At 43.9% G+C, this 12,785-nt stretch overlaps 1 pseudogene; it reads right to left on the bottom strand.

Moving 5' to 3' along the window:
* Positions 1-274: 274 nt before the first annotated feature.
* Positions 275-12,785, bottom strand: part of LOC137909594 (intersectin-2-like) — a 36,057-nt pseudogene continuing 23,546 nt past the window's right edge.

The raw sequence follows: 12,785 nt of genomic DNA, 5'->3' as shown, positions 1-12,785 counted from the left end.
TAAGATGATGTGTCTCTTCCAGGCTGGACACCATACCCTACCACGCCATTGCAGCTGCTGCACCTGACGGAAGGTGCCATCAGGCCAGCTGCTGGTTCTCCAGATGTGGAGGGCAGCAGCAGCCAGTGGGTTTTACACCAGGCCTCAAATAAATAGTACAGAAAACCACGTTTTCTGTAAATAGTCTTATTGTGGAAATGTCTGGCAGGCTGAGAACATTGTGAAACTTGGACTCACTGCCATATGTACATTTTATTAATGTCATTTTCAGGACCTGAAAGCATACTTAAGATGAAACTCACATTACAACAACAACAGTAGTACGCAACATTTGAAATATTCACCATAAAAACTAAACACGGAAGTGTCCAAACGTACAACTGAATCAATGAGTAACCGGTACTACAAACAAATGAAACTTCTGTTTTCCTTCAATAAGAGCAAGACACTGCTGTTAACTGGTTATATTTAAGGTCAAGTTTGTACGCAATCAAAGTGGTGATCATTTATATATCGGAAATTAGGATGACATTTTGTCATGGCAACACCCACACTGCTGCATGCAGACAGTTTTGGCTGTTAATCATTACTATAAAATTAAGCTGTGTGTGTGTGTGTGCGTATGTGCACAGGTGAAGAGTATGTTTGGCTGTCACTTAGTTGGTTCGTACAGATGCAGGTCCAGTTTGACCCAAACTTCTCCCGTGGCGACCTCGTGCAGTAGCAGGCGACGGCTTGCAGCTCCTTTGCTCTCCATGTCTTTCTTTATAGTGGCCACGGGGATTTCAGTGCGACCCAGAAAATCTGAAGAGACAGAAAACAGTAGTTTAATAAAAAAAGAATCCTGCTTTATTCTGTTTTACTGTTAAAAAAAAAAAGGAAAAGAAAAAGAAAGAATCAGCGCCATCTGGGGGACAAAACAATGCCTCTAATATTAAATGTGACAAAATGTCTCAGCCTGATCAATCCTGCTGACAGACAAATGAACCAGCTATCCAACAAACACGAGGAGAAACACAACCTGAATTAATGAATATCACAAACTGGCATGCAACCCCTGATTTTCTTTGGTCCATAAAGGCAGGACACGTTAGACAAAATGCTCATTATTCCATTCTGTGTGTGTGTGTGTGTGTGTGTGCGTGTCCACTCACCATCAGGGGAGAACTGGTCTTTCTCAAACACAGTGATGCACAGGACGTCCTGATAGAGGTCTTTGACGAAGAACTGGCAGTTGAAGTTCCACTTTGGGTTCAGCGTGTCGCTGATCGCTCTGGAGGTGTAGCACTGAGCCCCCATTGTGAGCTCACAGTAGGGATCGCTCTTTCCTGGTGGGATATATGTATATTAATTGCCTTTAAAGAAACATGAGAATAAAGAGCGACTTGCTGTGAACAGATGCAGGATGTTTTATACCATTGGGTTTGCAGGCTTTGAGCTCCTGGGCGTCAGTGACGGTTACCAGCAGTCGGCCAATCCCACTGGTCTTAAGGGAACGAGCTAAAAAACAACAACAATAAAACTCACCCATTAGGTTTTGACAACAGACAAAGACAATATTTCCCAAATGAAAAATAAGCTCAACTATAAGTAGGACACTGAATGGACCTCCAATAGTGTAATTCAAGTATTTTTTATATATATGACCGGGTTATTTTTTTTATGCCTCGGCAGACGTTTGTGTTGTCCGAGTGCTTTTATAGTCAAAAAAGAGAAAATATTCAAAGACTTCTTGAAGTTGATGGATATACCATCAGAATTATATTATGAGATGCAAGGGAAGAATTCAAAATAATACTGATAGATGTAAAGATTTCACTGTACAGTTACTTGCAGGTCAGGACGTTGCCGTTTGACCACCTCTCCTCCTGCTAAAAGTCTTAAACACACCGACACACAAAAAAGGGTTTACCTTGGTACGCCTTCTCTCTCTTCTTCTTCTCCGTCTCTATGAAACATTCTGATGCTGCTTTGATTTTCTGAACCCAAGTCGTCCTGCCGACACATGAAATACGCAGATCGAGTCGCATGTTCACACGGTTGTTTGAAGTGCACACGCACGTGCCCGGGCCTACCTCTCATTCAAGGTCTCAGTCTTGAGTGCGTAGACGCGATCGATGTGCGAGACGTGAAAGAGCGGCTCGTCGCCGGACGGGTCGGGCGGCATTTTCACCAAAACCTCATTTAGAAACAGCGGCTGGAGGAGAAAAGGAAGGGAGAGCCAGAGGAGTATATGACACTAAATCCCGTCGACAGGCTTCAGGCTTTGCTTACGGTTTTGTACATCTTCAGCTGAATGTTGGTCTTGAGGCTGAAGAGCTTGTCCGGCCCCGAGGAGGAGAAGGGTTTGGCACCGTGTGTGAGGAGGAGGAAATCACTGAAGAGGAAAGCCCACAGGTCCCTGCTGCTTTTGGTTTTGGAAAGCCGACCGCTGTGCAGCAGCTTCCGAGGCCCGAGGCAATTAGTCAGCGAGTTGAAGACCAAGTGCTGAAAGGCAGACAGGAAGAGAGTGAAACTGCCAAGTGCTTGAGAGAAACATTCCCCCCCCCCCCCCTGGCTCTGCTGCAGTGTGTTTACGTTCGATTTGGTACGAGACCAAAGACACTCAGCTGTGAAGCCGAAGACAAGTTAGCAGAAGTACGGAAGAATAAGCGATGCACATTGCTCGGAGTCATGTCTGGTGTTCACCTCAATCGCTCCCTCACACTGGACGTGACTCTGTATCCACTCCAGCCTGTCGGAGTTCTCCTTCTCCCGGACTCCCTCGTTGACCTGAGAGCACAGCTCCTCGGCTCGCTCCAGAGCTTCTCTGAGTGGGCTTCGGTCTGCATGACCGTCTGGGGTGTGCTCCAGGATCTGATCGACCAGAGGACGGGGTCACAATGAGGACTTATACCCCGACGAGACATCTAAAGAGTGCTCTCCACTCACGTTCTTGATGAGCAGGGGGTAGCGGGTGATCCTCTGCATGGGCTTGAGGAGGAAGCTGGACAGCGGCATCCCTTTGCAGCGGTAGTTAGTGGCTATCTTCTGCTCAAGAGGACGCAGACAGGCAAAGGGACGGGAGAAGATTTACATCCACTGGATCTCACAGAGCCGCGCGTCTCTCCTCTTCAGTCCATTTCTATCCTCAGATACTACTTGTACCTTCAGGAAGTCTTTAAAGTCAGGCTGGTTGTGCGTCTTGTTCTGCAGCAGGGCGGCAGCGTTGAGCTGACAGGAGCAGAAACGGATGTAAGGCTGCATGTGAGCGAGTTCGGAAGCCAGCAGGTCTCCTATCAGCTGAACCGGCATGTTCTCTCCTCCGGTCTTTTTACGTACTCGCAGCGCCCTGGGATGATGGTGATGGGATGGATGTCATATATATATATTTATTTCCACATATTCAAAACACCTGCTTAAATCGGTGGCTGAAGAAAGAGTTGTGCGGTGTGGGGCACCTTACTTGAGTAACTTGGTGTTACACATAATCAGCTCCCTCCAGTTAACAAAGATCATTCCCATCTCAGCCTCCGTTAGGCGGCCTGACTCCGACATGGGCTTGTGGAAGACCTGCACCATAAATGGAGGGGAATGAAAACTTGAAGAAAAGAATTCTGTAGCGAGGGTTTCCCGATCGTCCCAGCGTGTTCGTTCCATACCTCCAGAACCAGCTCCAGGTCCTCCACGTAGGTCTCCTCGGTCTGGATGAGCTCGTGGATGTAACCTTGTCGCTTCCTCTCCTGAATGGTCATGGTGTCCAGCGTCATCAGGTCGGCGCACCCTGCAGCACAAACGCAGGCCAGCGAGCACGCAGGAACAGGCATGCACGCACAGATGACATCACAGGTGTTCAAAGCCATCACGGGTCCACCGGCGCCAGCACACGGCACTCATCGTGCTAAAACCCTCCTTTATTATAAGTTCAACGGTATCATATTTACAGTTAATGCACAGACGAGTGTGAGGCACATAGTAGTTGCAGCACACAAACATACCAGGCAATCTTAATGCTCCCGCTGCAGCAAACACTGAATCCAAAAATTAAAATTAAAATTAAAAAAAGCACCTTTCTCCCTCCAAATGATTGCATAGGTGTGAATGAGTGAAGTGGCTAAGAGCAGTGGAAGACGTGCTAGTCCAAGGCTTTGAGGTACAAACGGGGGTGCGCCATCGTTAAAACAGCTGGTTAGCGAACATCTGCGCGTGTGTTCTGCTGGTGATGTCACAGTTCAATAAGAGAATGAGTCTCGACCATTATTGTGGAAGCATTAGCACAGAGAGGAATGCATAACAGGTCGGCAATAAAACCACAATAAATGACTTTTAGTAGACGCTTGGCTTTAGCAGGCAGCAATAAAAGGTTACCGGTGATGTAAGCGGCAGCGGACTTTAATGTTGTTAGTGCAAGAACGAGTAACCCTGTTCCAAATCCATAGCCTTCATTCAGAAGGCGAGATCACTTCAGATTGACTGGTGTTTACATTCTATACCGATATTCTGAACTGTTTTGATCTGGATTTTCTTTTATAACTTTAGCAAAACTACAAATCCCATGCTGTCCGGATCAGCGGGACAGAAAGACATATCTAGCCGCCTCTTGGCTAATTACAGGTAGATAGTTAAAGAAACCTTAAGGGAAACAGAGGTGAAGAAAGAGAGAGAGGCAAGAGAAAGACGCCTTATAGAAACAGAAGAAAGAACAGAAGAAGAAAGAGAGAGAGAGAAGAGGAACACAAAACATCGCAGTCCTAAACAGGGAAGCGGAAACGCAGAGCCAGGCTGTTCTCGCTGGCGGCCGGGCTTCCTGACGCGAAGGGGTGAGGACGAGGAGTAAAAGGAGGAAGAGGATGAAGAGAGAGGAAAGCCAGCACTACTGTCCTATAGAGGAAACAGAAAGCAGAGATGGTGAGGAGAAGCAGGAGGGGGGTGGGGGGGTGGATGAGATGAAGGAGAGGCGGAGAGACAGCAAACATTAATATATAGTTTGAATATTAATGCTACACTCAAACATGCAGGCGCATTAATTATGTATTTCTGGGGGTGTAAATGTCGTTACTAATAATCACATCTGGAGCGTCACGGTGACGCCAGAATCAACGTGCGATTCCTGCTTCGTGTCTGCAGGTTAATGGAGTTCGTCTCAATGAATTAAACGTCCAGCGGGTTCCCTCGTGTTTACATAGATCCCCGCTGCGACAGGCGAAGACACACACACACACACACACACACACACACCTATATATATTTATATGATTAGACCAGCGGTGTGTGAATCAGCAGTGGCTTTTCCCGACAGACAGATGACCAGTGCAGGTTAATAGATTAGATTCATTGAGGAAAAGCACATTGCACATAATCTCAAAACAAACCAATAAAGAAAAAAAAGGATTAGGATTAAAAAAAATAAGTACTGGGTGGGTGTCCCATCTAGATCCACCAACCAGTGATTTGCTTAATGAACATTTTGTTTTTATCCTCCTCCTTTTGCCGAGTGTTGGATGAGAAGGCCAAAACCCACTCAAGTCATTTTACAAGCCGTTTTGAGGAAACACTTTCTCCATCTTCTAATCGGCTGCACTTCCACATGTAGGGCAGAAGACTCTCATGCAAGGTTTGGTTGGGCGTGCTTGACTGATGTTTGTGGGTCATTGAGTTTGAATCTTTAGAGAAATAGCCCCAATGACTTCCTCCAACTAAATCTTATATAATCCCTCCCGTGTCTGGTGGTAACGACCTTCTCATGTAAGGCTCAGCAAGAAAGAATCTTTAAGCATATCGTATCATATCCCAGATTAATTTGAACGAGTTTAGATTGTGGTTACAAGTTCAGGATTACTTAAAAGGCCCATTCTTTATGCATATAGTTTAACAGAAGGAAGCCCAGTGCCTTTGTGTTCCAACAACGACCCCTCAGCAATTCACAAACACTTACCGTCAGTCTCTCCATGCTCTGACATGGGAAGGGAATCTACTGTACCTGAAGTGAGCCAAGTCAACCAATCAGCGACACAGTGCTGCAGCTATTTAATCAGTTTACTTTAATCTGCTCAGATCTGATAATAATCCTGTTACGTGTGTGAATTGTTAATTTCTCCACAGAAAAGAGGAACAAAGGTCAAACAAAACAAAAAAAAAAGCCTGAGGTTGACTCACATTGCTGGCTGGGATCTGATTCTGTCGTCATCGTTACGTAATTTGTCGGAAGCAGGCCCGTGACCCCGTTGGCGTCTCCTTTCCACCAGTCCGGGTTGGTCTTGTCCAGGATGCTAATTAACTGGCCCTTGGAAAAGCTCAGCTCATCTCGATTGGCAGCGGTGTAGTCGTACATTGCAATGACCTGGCACACTGCAGGATCAGAGGAACACGGGGGGGGGGGTTAAGCTTTAAGTACCTTTGTGTACAGCCTTTATGTACAACTGTAGGCGCTCAATCGTGCTAAATATCACACTGGTCAACAGTCATAGTTTTGTTTCGTAATCTTAATTAAAAGGACTGTATTTTCCTTAAGTAAACATGAAAATGACACCAAATATGCACAAAGATCCCACATCTGCTGTCATGATGGGAGCGTGTCAGCGGTCACCTGGTAAAGGGCAGGGAGAGGGTTTGCTGCTGGAGGGACCAAGGAGCTTGGCATGGGAAGACCGAAACCATCCTCTCTGCCGTTTTTTGCCCCGAGCCTGGAGGGAGAAGAGTCACGAAGATCAACATCATGCATTTACCATGACCATGTGTCTTGAGCTCTAAACATAAATTATCTTTACAATCTTCCTCCTGCTTCGGCTTGCCCCCGTCAGGGGTCGCCACAGCAAATAAACCTTCTAGTTCAGGGGTGTTAAACTCATTTTCTCCAAGGGCACATTAGCATTATGTTTGCCCTCCAAAGGCCAAATGTAAACCACAACACAGTAAAAAATTTTAACTAAATGTAATGTCATTTAATGTAAAATAAATGTAACTACTCCTTAACATGCTATTAAATAACAATTAATTTTTTTAGTTAACGCTTTAGCCGCCACAGTAATTACAATAAAACATTCCGTTTTTATATCACTTTTTTTAAAGGTTGTACTTAAAAATTGTTAGAGATAAAGCCATACTGTAAATGAGAAAAATCACAAGTATGAACCGAAGTTTGTGATGGAAATAAATTAACACATCTAATAATGTGGAAAAGTTCCATTCAAATGCAATCATCACGCAGGAACAAAGATAACCGATACAAAATCAACACTTTTCCGGCACTTTCAGGATCAGCACTGGACAGCTCCATATATAGCCGACTACCTATGGAGCAGTCCGGTGCTGATCCTGAGCTCCATATGTAGCCGGGGTCAACATGTCAGCACATGCTGGAAGAAACTAAAAAGTTCAAATAACTTTCAATCATCACCGCCAGCAGATTATTGATTTCATGACTGCAGCATGTTGCTATTGCTGTTGCCATGTTGCTGAATTTCTCCGTTTGATCAGTTCACTACTTAAGTTATAAATATTGCATATTCAATTGTATAGTTGTAAAAATATATGGATAGATTATTGCTGTTATTATAACATAAATCCCTTCAATTGATCAGGTTAAGAAAACCACACTACTCCATCAATCAATAATCAAAAAATGACATTTGGCCCCCGGGCCTTGAGTTTGACACATATGTTCTCGCCGACTGGCAAAGTTTTACGCCGGATGCGATTCCTGCCGCAACCCTCTGCATTTATCCGGGCTTGGGACCGGCTCAAGGGAAACGCTCCGTGGGTTGACAAAATTACAGGTATAATTAGCAAGAGCTCAGCTCAGCGTACCAGAACTGACAGAAATGCACCAATACGGTTTCTCTTTACAATAATATAGGTTAAATGTTAATCAATCAATCAACCAACCCAACTGATAAGGACCAGCAGACAGACCTGCAGTTCTCCGAGCCACCAGCCAGTGGAGTTCTTTGCCAGGACTACGATCAGTTGCCCCAGAGACAGACTCAGCAGGTGTGAGGTCGGGGAGGCGGCGGCTGCGACGACGGCCTGGGCGATCTCTGTTGACCAAGCAGTAACAAGTTAATATGAATTTAGTTCATGGAGAGCATTACTGAAGGGCCCTCCGAGTGCGTCTGTGCCAATATCTGGGAATTCTCACCTGGCTTTTTCATTGGAGCTCCAGGTCTTGTGGCCTTAAATGTAAAGAAACAGTTTTTGATTATTAATTTTAATAACAGATTAATGAAACACCAAAAATTAAATAAAAAAGATGGATCATCAGCAAAATGTAATCATTTGTTCCTGGTAACATTCCCACTTGGCTAACCTCTAGTTCGACAGGTCGGACATAGTTGGAAGGAAAAACCCCATTGTGATCACCGATGCATCCTCGCCACCATTCTGCTCGTCTCTCTGTCACGATGACGACGTCTCCCTCGACAAACGTCAGGTCCCCCGCCTCAGGGCTCTCATAGGTGTACAAGGCCACGTACTCTGGTGAGGACGAAATAAGAGTTGTAATTATTATGACAATGATTATTATTAAACCAAGATTAATATAGAGTAGAGTCTAAACTGCATATTCTTTATATTTAAATCTGATCTCCAAATCTATACTTTAAAGATATGTAAAGGAATGAATTTGTTTGATTTGTGAAGATCACATATTGCATATTAATTTCAACTGTACAATAAAATGTATATATTGTATATATTTAATGCAATATAAGGACATATAAGCTTTTGCTTCTGCCTGTTTTGGACTTACATGATTTCTTATGTAGATTAAAATTATTTTGCGTGACTAAAACAAATAAAAATGCAGATAACTATACCTACCCTCCAGCTGAACAGAGTCGCATGCGTCAAATGCATCCACACTAGAAACAGCAACACAAACTCTTTAGTATTATGTTCCACTTCAATGAAATAACACAGGTGTGTGTGTGTGTGTGTGTGTGCACGACTCTACATACTCTGCATTGCCACTCATCTCCAAAGCAACACAGTCTTTTGGGAACCATCCCTGCGTCCCATTAAGCTGTCCCAACCACCAGTCACCGGTCTGCTGCAGCACATTGATGATGTCACCCTGCGACAAGCTCAGCAGCGCTGTGATGACATCACCTGAGCTGGAGGGGAGGTCGGGGTGAGTGTCCGAGGCGGCGGACCAGGAGGAGGTGGCTCGAGCCAGCAGAGGAGTCGTCGAGGACTTAGGAGTGAAATTAGAGGATCAGGATCAAAACAAGTTATCTGTAAAATCAAGTACCGGTAAATGATAAGGAAATCTCTGAGCATGACACACGTTCAACAAACACCAAACCTACGTTAATGTTACACAGAGAGCGAATGAAGAGCTCTCAAAAGAGAAAAGATCTAAATAAGGCAGCCTGTTCAAGATGTGCGTGTTTGTGTCAGCAGTGGGTGTGTTCTCCAGCCAGACCACAGTTATACTTCTGACTTATATGTCAGAGATCGCTATGGCAATAAGAAGCTTTGTAAAGTGCAGCCTAAAATATGAAAACACCTGCATTTAACTGTGACTTATGCAACCTCAGTGGAAACAGTTACATGTGATTATTTACACACCCTGAGAATATTAATTTAGAGTAAATGTTTCAACCCGACAAAACACCAAGCAATATTCACACTGCAAAACGTGACCCAGCACATAGCAGCCTGCTACCAAATGTGTTTTTGTTTGGTGCTGGATATTAAGTATATTTGTAGTGAGTTTTCTTTTAATACAGATCTCATTCACTAAAGTCCTCAATAGACAGACAGTGTTTCCCTCTCACCTGTGAAGCATCTGATTGGACAGGAACACTGCCGTCACCCACTGCCTCCCCATCCGAGACTCTGGTTTGGGAAGATGTCACAATTAGCATAAGAATTATCCAACAATATTAATGTAATCATATTTCTGTCTGCCACCTTGTGTTAATCATTGGCAGAGAGGATGATGATTTTGCAGGTGAAGGAGGGGTAGCATCATTTGTTGAAGGTGTGGGACATCGCTCTGCATAACTTTGGGGGAACCAGCCCCTGTTTCCACGGAAACTGCCGCACAACCAGCCAGGCTCGCCGACGGTCTGCTCATCAACCTGCATCATGGAAAGATGGCTAAATTAGAAAAGTACTCAGAGAGCGCAGACCTCTGCCGAGCGGCGATCTGGATCATCACCGAAACATTCTAAATTGTTCTTGTTATCTTTATACACAGAACAAAAAAAAACATACAAGCACTTGCTCCACCAAGGCTTGTTACCTTGGTGGAAGTAACAAATCCATTGGCATACGTCAATGTGGAATTGACTCAGCTATAAGACGACGCTTGTTATAAATCGGTATCTCTAATATTAAATGCAGTCTGACACAGCTTGAGAAGGATCAGTTTTTTTCTCCATGTACTAATGTCCTCCTGTCTTCTCAGATCCTCCTCCTGCAATCACCTCATTCCGGTCGCCTGTGATCCTACGTTCACCTGCAGCTAATCGGTCATCAGCCCAGATGCTACATGACTTCCATAAACATCGGTCAGTAATCAACCGAGATATCGAACAGATTTTGAAGATCCATATGCTGCAATGTTAACGAAAAAATTCAAAGTTATCCCGAATCTCTTGTGGAACGTCACCAAAATGTGGTCGACCGTTCCTGGTAACATTCCCAACATTTCCTGAAAATTTAATCAAGATCCGTCTGTAACCTTTTGAGTTATGTTGCTAACAGACCGATAAACGCCAGCAAAAACATAACCTCCTGACCTGTAACTATGACTACCAATATTCCCGAGTGACTTCACAAAACAAGTCCAAAGTCACTTCAACAACACGGCTCACTGCATTATAATTAGTGTTAAACAAATACTACCTCCATTACAGCGGCAAAGATTATGTTAGCTTCATATACTTTATATTGCTATATAAAGTCATGAATTGAATGATGAACTCTTGATCTGTTACTAACTGATCTGTATTTTGTGCTTATCTTTTTTTTTTTATAGAATCCTTTAAGAAACAATTAACTAAATAACAAATTAAAATTACAAACTGACATCCACATGTAGCGGAGCAGTGGGCATTTCATCAAATGACAATAAATGTCTAAACATTGTGTAAGACACCAGTAATACTGAATTAGTCTACCTGAGTGTATTAAAATGTGAAGCAGAGTGTTAACACTAATATTATCACACATTTCAGAGATTTGATCCAAAAGACAAAAATAAATTTGATGAAATGCTGTTTTTTTTATATAAGATTATGGCAAACAGTGTCCAGAATGAGGGTTACTATGGTAACAGTGTGATTGTCTCGTACCTGTATGAGGCCGTCTGCGTCCACACTCAACTCATCTTTGTTTCGGGCAACAAACGAGTACAGAGCTCTGTACATGGTCAACCTGGGGGGCTGGGGGGCCGTCAACATTGCCTGCTGAGCCAATCTGTCCTCCTCCTCTTTCCTCTTCTTCTCCATTTCCAGCTGTTTCCTTTCTTCCTCTTCCCTCTTCCTCTTCTTCTCCTCCTCTTCCTCTTCTCTCTTCCGTCTCTCTTCTTCCTGTGCTCGTGCCTGTGCTGCTCGGAGGCGAGCCTGTGCCTCCCTTTCCTCCTCCTCCCTCTGTCTAGCCCGTTGCTCTTCCAGGAGCCTCCTTTGACGTGCCTCCTCTTCCTCCTTCTCCCTCTTCTCCTGCGCTTGTCTCTCTTGCTCGAGCTTTGCTTTTGCTTGTCTGTGGGAAATACATGCAACTTGCGTTTTTTAAAATCAGAAATGAGTGCTCAAGTTAAGTGTCATTAACGCTGTCAAGTGATTCTTTGCACCCACCTTGCTGCCTCCTCTTCCTCCCTCTTCCTTCTCTCCATCTCCTCCTCTCTGCGTTTCTGCAGCTCCTTTAGTTTCTCCTCTTTTACTTTGTGCAGATCGTCCAAGACAGCCTGCTGCCTCACCTGCTTCTCCCTTAGCTCCTAATGCACAATCATGCAATCACCTATTACTTTGACAACGCACGGATGTATTGATCGACCACAAAGGAAACCATGAAAAATACAGATATTAACTCACCATTATATTATCTAAATTTATAGAAAGTGAACATGTTTTAAAACTGATGGAAAAAGATGTGTGTTACATGTATTGTCCTTCATCACATATTGTGCACATTAGGCACTCTCTGTGTGTGTATGTGTGTGCTTATTACCCTAAGTGTACATCCTATTTCCACAGAAAACACATGTTGGAGTAAATCTCATGAAGACAAAGAACAAAAAGGAAAAAAAAAAATGCCACCAAAGCAAATACAAAAAGACTAAAAGAGCAACAATAAGTAAAAAATAAAATTATCATAGGATGCGAGGAGAAGCAATGTGTGGTTTGATGGATAAGAAAAAGGAGAGATGAATAAAAAGTAGAGTAGAACGGTGGTGAATAAGCGCTCCCCAGTGGGAGGTAGAGGGAGACAGAGAGCAAGAAAGATAACCTTGATGAGGAGGAAGAGCTGAGTGAGGCAGGCAAGTAGAGATAGAAGGCCCCGCAGGACGCAGTCATCCATATCACCCAGCTGACAGAAACAGTCACAATGTGATGAAGGATGATGGGAGAGCAGAGGGAGGATAGAGGATGGGATGGACAGAAGGTGAAATGTAAAAAAAAAAAGTGTGCTCAAGATAAAAGGCGACACATAAAAGAGAAGTGGATGAAGGACAACGGTGAAGAAAAAGGTGAGGAAAAGAACAATGAGAGATTGAACAATGCCGGATATTAAGACAGTTGTCCAGGTAAGCAGAGGAAAAAGACAGGGAGGAGAAGAAGAAAGGTGTTACACGCATTAAA

The sequence above is a fragment of the Brachionichthys hirsutus genome, chromosome 20 (genome assembly GCF_040956055.1).
Source record: "Brachionichthys hirsutus isolate HB-005 chromosome 20, CSIRO-AGI_Bhir_v1, whole genome shotgun sequence".
NCBI classification, from domain to species: domain Eukaryota; kingdom Metazoa; phylum Chordata; class Actinopteri; order Lophiiformes; family Brachionichthyidae; genus Brachionichthys; species Brachionichthys hirsutus.
This window is presented reverse-complemented; position numbering and strand designations above follow the sequence as displayed.